Below are 8,718 nucleotides of genomic sequence, written 5' to 3'. Positions count from 1 at the left end.
CTCGTTCCTCAGGTCTGTGCAGCGTGTAAAACAGGGAAAAATGGTTTCAGTGCAGAATGAATCAAGAACTATGATGAAGGCAGACTCCTGCAGGCGGACATGATGTGTTCGTGCTTACATGTATACTTTATAAATCCCTGGGAACGACTTAAACTAATCTCTGTCCTCCAGTTACAAACACACAGAGCTCGGAGGACGGCTGATGATGATTGAGGGGAAATATTTGCGCAGTGTAAACATCTTAAAGCTCCAAGTAATGAGGCAGACATGGAATCTGCTCCAAACTGTAATAATAAAACACAGCAGCATTCGTTATTGGAGGAGATCGGTGTGTGTTTGTGTTTTGGATATCAGCTTCCAAATGTGCAGTGAAAGTAAGGTTGTCAAAATAAACCTCCGTCTGCCAGAGCTGCCAGAGCGGTGGGTTGGACTGTTTGTGGGAACGTCCTAAAGCACGCCTGCAGGCGGGGCGCTCCTACCTACACAGACCCGATCCATGCGTCCCGGGGCTCACGGTATACAAATATTGCCGTCTAATGTATAAATGCCAACACACTGCAACCCATCGTGATTACTGACTCGTGTGACTCGTCTGCAGTGGAGGACTCTATTCTGCTTATTTTCCTATACAGAAGCAAGGTTGTTGAGCCTGTATGTTATTTGGTGGTTCAGTTGTCGTCCTGTAAACTGATTTCAGCTTTAGCTGGTTTATCACCGTTAATCACAGCCTGACAGATCGCTTGTAATTGCCAACCTGAGCTCATTCAGTTGCACTGATAGCAGACGGTCTCCATGCTTTATTGTTATCTCGATGCACTGCAGTCACAGATCTGGTCTGTGTCTTAGTAGAAAACTCATTGCTCAGAGGTCAAGAAGTTTTAGCTGTGCCGTGACCTCTGACCTCGTTTCCTGCTGTGGCTGCAGGGTGAGTTAGTCACATGGTTGATAGATGTTTCCTGTAAAAGTGTTTGTCTGTCGTTGCGTCAGCAGACACCTGTTTGTATCGTGTGAAAAAGCCCACGTCCAGCTCAACCCAGAGCTTCCCCACATTTCTGTGCCTGCTGTTTCCCACAATGCATTCTGATACTCTCCCCACCAGGAAACTCTATCCTGAGCAATGGCACATTTGGGACGAGGTGGAATTCCATTATTTTAGACACGCTGTGAGTGTGTGTCCAGTCAGATTCCCTGGAGGTGAAATCACTGCTGTCAGGCGTTCCATCATTTTTCACTCTGTTCAGCCTCTGCTCGATCCCCCGAGTCAGACCTGACCTGCGAAAGGATCCAGCACACACACACGCACGCACGCACACACACACACACACGCACGCGCGCACACACGCACGCACACACACACGCGCGCACACACGCGCACACACACGCACACATGCACACACACACGCACACACACACACACACACACACACACAGATAGATAGATAGATAGATAGATAGATAGATATAAATCACTGTGAACACAGTGGGATAGAACAATAACATACAAAATTTCAACATTGCAAACCGTTTAACTGTATAAGCTTGTATTATAGTGAAGTGTATAATTTAAGGCGCATGGCAGCTCACCACCTCAGCTCAAACACCTATTATTGGGCGCACAGTACATTAGGTGGCAAAAACATAAAACCGCAAAGCACTTCCACTTCGACTCTAATGTGTTTCCTTATATAAATAGTCACACCTGTTTTCTAACCCTTCTTTTGCCATATAACTTCCATCTTCAGGGATTAACCCACCTGGGTTAGCTGTGTGAGTTTGGTTTGCAGCTGTAGCAAAACTCTCAAATATTTCCTTGACTCTAAAATAAGCCACACACGGGCTCTTTCTTTCGTTCACTGAAACGGAAACAAATTATCAACGAGCCATCCTTTTCTCCGAGTTTCTGAAAGCGATTTTTTTTCACATGTGGGAAAAACCCACTTGTTGAAATATCGCTTCAGCTTCGGCTACACAACTGCAAACTTCACAACCAATAAGAAAAAATGTCATTTTAAGGTTAAGACTCTAAAGAACACAATTACATGTTCGTTAGTGTCACATACCTCACTTTTTTTATTCACACCACACAGTCACGGCCCACGGAGTGCAGGAGGTAAGAGACTCGGGCTCGGGGGGGAAATTTATAAAACGACTCACATCTCGCGATAACTGCGCTCAGAACGTGAACTGAAGCCACTTCAGTCAGTCCCACAGAATGTGAAGCTTGCGCTTATGTAGCATGACTTTGCATTTTTCCCTCCTTTCCTCATGACTTTTCTGGGAATCCACGCTCTTGTGAAACCCAGAGGAGTAAGAAATAAAGGCTGGACTCCAGGAAATAACCTCAAGATTTTGCGTTTGGCGTTAAAGTTGTTTAATAATCTCAGAGGAGCTAACCCTCTGTGTTTGAACTATCCCCATTCACTGTAATACACTGAATTATTGATGTAAAACTAAAAATATATAAATGAACAGGTGTCTAATGGCTGGCACTTCCTTAATCCAGGGGTCATATGAGGTTCCATCATAAGACTCAACCTCTTTCACAATGTGCTGCCAATCCATTGTTATGCACAAGCAGTAAATAATAGTATCATATTACTCTTTCAGCTTCACCTCACTTCTGCTGCCTTTTTTCTCATTACCAGTAATATGCAAAGTAACTTACTAGCTCAAGAAACTAGTGATACTCAACCGATGGAGCATATTTTTTTTCCAATTGTCTGTGGACTCATTTCAATGAGGGCTAAGTTCCTCTTTTTCTTTTAAGTAGAAATAACACTTCCCCTAGAAAACAATAGTAAATATACCTGTTTTATACCAAGTACAATAAATCTGTTCACGATTTAGGTTTCAACTACACATGATGTGTTTTAGAAGCACTTCCTTGAAGTCTGGACTTGCCTTTAAATTATTATTGCAACATCTTATTGCTTCTATCCAGTGAGCTGCCAGAAGGTATTTTTCTTTCTAATTTCCTCATCACTCCCACTAGATCTACTGAATGACTCCGCTGTCTCAACCCGTTCTCACTCCCAAAGCGTAACATTTTACGCTAGGTGACAAACCGTCACCATATTACGTTTTCGGCTACCCACCACGTTCCTAAATGACGACCTCGGAAAAAGAGGAAATATGAGAACCGTCTGGACTGAACCTACACATGTTCGCTCTTTTTCTTCAAATCGCTTAGAAACACGCTATTTAACATCATTAAAGTCCTGGTTAAGGTCAGGAATAAGGTTATGGTCAGGGCTAGGGATAAGGGTTAGGTTTAGGGCTGGAATACAGGTCTGGAACGTCTACTACCGCGGGAGCGTCATTGCACTGGATTCCAGCCATAACCCGCCGCGTACCATAAGAACGCCGAAGGTCTCCTTTCGCGTTCCTCAGGAACGCCGCGGGACGTGACAAAACGTCCACATGTTACGCCTCGGGAGTGAGAACGCTCTGGCTGTCTGTATTTTCTGTAATCTTGTGAAGAGGAAGTTGCTACATTTTACTTACATTTCTAAGCAAGTCCATTTAGGTAAAAAAAAAAAAAAAAGAAAGAAAAGAAAAGAAAAGAAATGCCCGGTGCTATATGATATGGATAAATAATAAGTAATAAACTATAAATGAACTATTGTGGGTCACCTGTTTGTCTCTCAGGGAGATTAAATAGAAGCTAGAGGCTAATTTTTATTTGAACATGGTGAAGAGGTGCAGCATGGGCAGCATATTAAAATGATTGTTAAGCCAAACCACTTTCTTTCAAACTGCATTTGTCAGAGCCTTTGCAGAGGACGAGTTTTCTGCGTGCCTTTTAACTTAAAGTTTCAGACTCTATGGGACTGTTACTAACACCTAGGAGAGTTATCTGGGGTACCAAGGTGTAATCTAATTACACCAAAGTATTATTGACGTGTGACAGCAAACCTTATGTGTAACAGTTGCTATAATTCAGGAAGAGAAAAAAAACAACAAAAGGGAAGAGAAACCAGTTTCAGGAATCCAGACAGTGGTTAATTTTGAGTTGGGGGGTTTTCAGCTATAGTAGACCTTTTTCAGAGCAGTCATTCTTTTATATGAAAATGCAAAGACAGGTTTTAATTATGACATTAATTCATCGCGAATATCAGTCTTCCAGCTGATATTCGCGTGTCGGAATCTATTCAGTCTTTTAAAACACGGTTGAAAACGTATTTATTTGATCTTGCATTTTCGGTTAGTGATTTATCGGATGTACACTTTGTACTTTTATTGCATCTGTATCTAATTTCAACCTATTGTCTTACTAGTTTTTTTTTACACTAGGAGTGAAATATTTATTTTCACATAGTATTCCCAGGTTAATAACTGCTTTGTTTTTTTTCGGGAAGTGTATATATACTCTGCTATCATACCCAATTAATTTTATTTCATATTTTACTATTTAGAAGCACTTTGGTGTACCTCTGGTCTTTAATTGTGCTATATAAATAAAGTATTGATTGATTGATATAAAATTTTTTTTAAATGAAATACCCCACAGTCCACTTTTGAATGCAACCTTGAGTTTTTCCCCCCTTACTTTTAAAGGTATTACCTCTTTAACTTTATCTTTATAGTATTAATAAGCTAAAGACAGTAAACATATAAAGGAAAATTACTTCTAAGTAGGGCTGGGCGATATGGCCGAAAATCCATATTGCGGTATAATTCGAAGCATGTGCGGTAACCATATATATAGATATATTCTTTTCTTCTGTATAATGTATTTTTCACACTATAAAGCACACTTAAAATCCTTTAATTTTCTCAAAAATCAACAGTGTGCCTTATGTATGAATTCTGGTTTTGCTTACTGACCTCGAGACAATTTTATTTGGTACATGGTGCTCAAAAATCTGTCAAATTTTTTTTAATAACACTTGTGTCTTGAAGACGGTGATTTGGCGATGAAGTGACCCGATTTCTGACCCTCTACGCCCCTCCTGTGACTCACAGCATGACCGCAAAGTTAGTAGAAAAGGCAATACAAATGTATAGGGGATTTTGAAAGTACATTTTGGGGGGCCTAATCGCGTAGGAGTGGCGTATCAGAATGCAAACACTTAAGTCTTGAAGAGGGTGATTTGGCGAAGAAGTGACCCGATTTCTGACCCTCTACGCCTCTCCTGTGACTCACAGCATGACCGCAAAGTTAGTAGAAAAGGCAATACAAATGTATAGGGGATTTTGAAAGTACATTTTGGGGGGCCTAATCGCGTAGGAGTGGCGTATCAGAATGCAAACACTTATGTCTTGAAGAGGGTGATTTGGCGATGAAGTGACCCGATTTCTGACCCTCTACGCCCCTCCTGTGACTCACAGCATGACCGCAAAGTTTGTGGAAAAGGCAATACAAATGTATAGGGGATTTTGAAAGTACATTTTGGGGGGCCTAATATGCGTAGGAGTGACGTATCAGAATGCAAACACTTAAGTCTTGAAGAGGGTGATTTGGCGATGAAGTGACCCGATTTCTGACCCTCTACGCCCCTCCTGTGACTCACAGCATGACCGCAAAGTTAGGAGAAAAGGCAATGCAATTGCATAGGGACGTTTGAAAGTACATTTTGGGGGGCCTAATCGCGTAGGAGTGGCGTATCAGAATGCAAACACTTATGTCTTGAAGAGGGTGATTTGGCGATGAAGTGACCCGATTTCTGACCCTCTACGCCCCTCCTGTGACTCACAGCATGACCGCAAAGTTAGTGGAAAAGGCAATACAAATGTATAGGGAACTTTGAAAGTACATTTTGGGGGGCCTAATCGCGTAGGAGTGACGTATCAGAATGCAAACACTTATGTCTTGAAGAGGGTGATTTGGCGATGAAGTGACCCGATTTCTGACCCTCTACGCCCCTCCTGTGACTCACAGCATGACCGCAAAGTTAGGAGAAAAGGCAATGCAATTGCATAGGGAAGTTTGAAAGTACATTTTGGGGGGCCTATTCGCGTAGGAGTGACATATCAGAATGCTCAACCCTTCAAAACTGCACCCAAATCATTAAGAAATGCTTTTGATGTAAATGCATTCATAAAATATAAAGTTAGACCTAGTTTAAAAGTTTACACTTTGTCAGGAAAATGGCCCCACCGGTCCAATTTTACACACTTGCAATACCACATTTCAACAGTAGGGCGTCAAGTCGACACACACATTTACACACGTTGTCAGAAAAAGTCACTTCCAGGGGACCAATTTTACTTTTCAAAAAAAATCGCACTAGGCATATCAGTAGGCTGTTTTCTATCCATTGCAATGCTTGTGCCTGTGGGGACCGGCGCTCGGTCCCCACCGGAAAAATTGGACCCCACGAGGTGAGTGAAATCTCAGGTTGTGGATCCCACCAGGTAGTAAATACGAGAACACACACACACACACACACACACACACACGCGCGCACACACACACACGCACACACACGCTCTCACACACACACACACTCTCGCACACACACACGCGCACACACACGCACACACACACAGACACGCACACACACGCGCGCGCGCACACACGCACACACACACTCTCACACACACACACACACACGCACACACACACTCTCACACACACACACACACACACACACACGCTCTGTGTGTTTACATATCAGCTGACAGTTTGAAGCAGAGTGTGACAGAAACCTCTCCAGCTTTAAGAGCCTCTTGAGTCTGAGAGACTAAACTACAGCGAGAGTGACCTCGCTGATGGACCTGGAGCTGAAACCACATCATCGTCAGCTGTTACACTCGCCCTAAGTGATGTGGTCTAATGCAAACGTCACAGCAAGCCTTCACACTCAGATTCAATGATGTGCGTTACATATACAAAACAGATGAATGTCCCCACAGCATGAGTAATACGAGCACACACACACACACACACACACACACACACACTGTAATGACTCTTTTGTCTGAGCTGTTTGAGTTCAGGTAATGATGGTGATAAATGATGATAATTACTCTGTACTACATACTTGGTGCTGCAGTGTTTGACTCCAGGTCTGACTGATTTTTCTTTTTAAGGCTTTCATCCAGCATCGTCTCCTTTTTCTGAGAACTGCAGCTTCTTTCTACCAGGAAATCTTTTCAAGGCTGCAAGCCTGTAAAGAATAAGAAGGCCGATGCGCTCGAGCTCCGACTGAAGCAGCCTTCACTCAGAGTTATGTGTAGTTCGGGACATAAAAGCAGCTCTTCGGGTTGACTTGGAACAAAAGACAGTAAGCACTCTCTGTCGTAAAGCCGTAAAGTTTAGTGTCTCTATCCATAAAATAAAGAAACTCATTTAAATCTGGGCACCTGCCCTCCTGACGCTAATTTGTCTGAATCTAGAGATACGTGAAGTCCATTTGCACTTAGTAACCTTCAGTCTTATTGGACATCAGCAGGTCAGCTGCACAAAGGTCAGATTCAGCGTGTGCATGTAAGCAGAGGAAGCAGGCACGCTGAACAGGTTCAGGTTTTTGTACCAAAGGTCAGGTGGATCAACATTACCCCAGAACCTGAGCTCTGGTAGCTCTGTGCTGCCTCAGAAACACACACAGCTCCACAGTTTGTGCTATGCTTCAGCAGTGGTAGGTTTGATTGGTAAACGCTGGGACTGCCTCCTCTTTTGCCTTAAATCTTTGCTGCAGAGAGGAGAGAGACCGAGTCCAGATCCAGAACAAAGACTGCTCTGTTTCTGCAGCACAGAAACCAGAACAGGGTCAGAGTGATGGATAACTCTGTGCTTCCCAGTGTCCATGTGAGAGGCAGAGGGAGGGGATTTATTGCTTTTTATTCAGAGGTAGCGGTCAGTGAGAGTGTCTCCATCCAAAAGGTTGAGCATATTAAAGCATAAATGTCTGTGAAGGTTAATGAGCAAAAGTAGACGAGGTGAACTCGGGCTCGTTAAAAGTTACTCTGATATGAGAGGAACCTGCACAGGGACAGATGTTAACACCTCACTGTTGAACCCTGCTATCAGCTCTTAGCACATAAACCATCCTGACGTTTGTCTGTAATTACTCTTCCCAGTTACAGTTACACGTTAGTCGGGCCATGAAGTAAAGGTCGCCATCCTGGCAGGCTCCCTTCTACACGGCCAGCTAGTAAAAATCCAAACTATTAATTATTTTATCTTGTTTACTGTAGATACAGGTACTGTTTTTATTTAAAAGTACTGTTAGTTACCTGATCTCAGCTAGACTAGAGCCAAAGTAGAACCATGTAGTTGTTGTAGCACCGTTGTATCCGCGGTTTAACCTGACTATAGCCGTCAGAACGTCACATCTCCATGTGTGAGGAGCTCTATCGCATCAAAAAGTGTAATAAAAGGTTGATGTTTGTGTTGTACTCAGTGGGCATTTAAGGGAATAAACTGACTGATGTTGCTGTTTAAGCTCCTCCATGCTGCCCACAGTTGTTGGTCACCTGCAAGCTGCTTTGCAACCCACATCTATCCTGTGACTCTTAAATGAAGTCAGAGCACAGGTGTTGAACTCCAGGCCTCGAGGGCCGGTGTCCTGCAGGTCTTAGATGTGTCCGTGATCCAACACAGCTGATTTAAAGGCTAAATGACCTCCTCAACATGTCCTGAAGTTCTCCAGAGGCCTGTTAATGAACTAATCATGTGATTCAGGTGTGTTGACCCAGGGTGAGATCTGAAACCTGCAGGCCCTCGAGGCCTGGAGTTCGACACCCCTGAGTTAGAGGAAGCAGTTCTTGATA

The sequence above is a fragment of the Astatotilapia calliptera genome, chromosome 9, assembly GCF_900246225.1.
Source record: "Astatotilapia calliptera chromosome 9, fAstCal1.2, whole genome shotgun sequence".
In the NCBI taxonomy this organism is placed as follows: Eukaryota; Metazoa; Chordata; class Actinopteri; order Cichliformes; family Cichlidae; genus Astatotilapia; species Astatotilapia calliptera.
Note: the sequence above shows the minus strand (reverse complement) of the source record.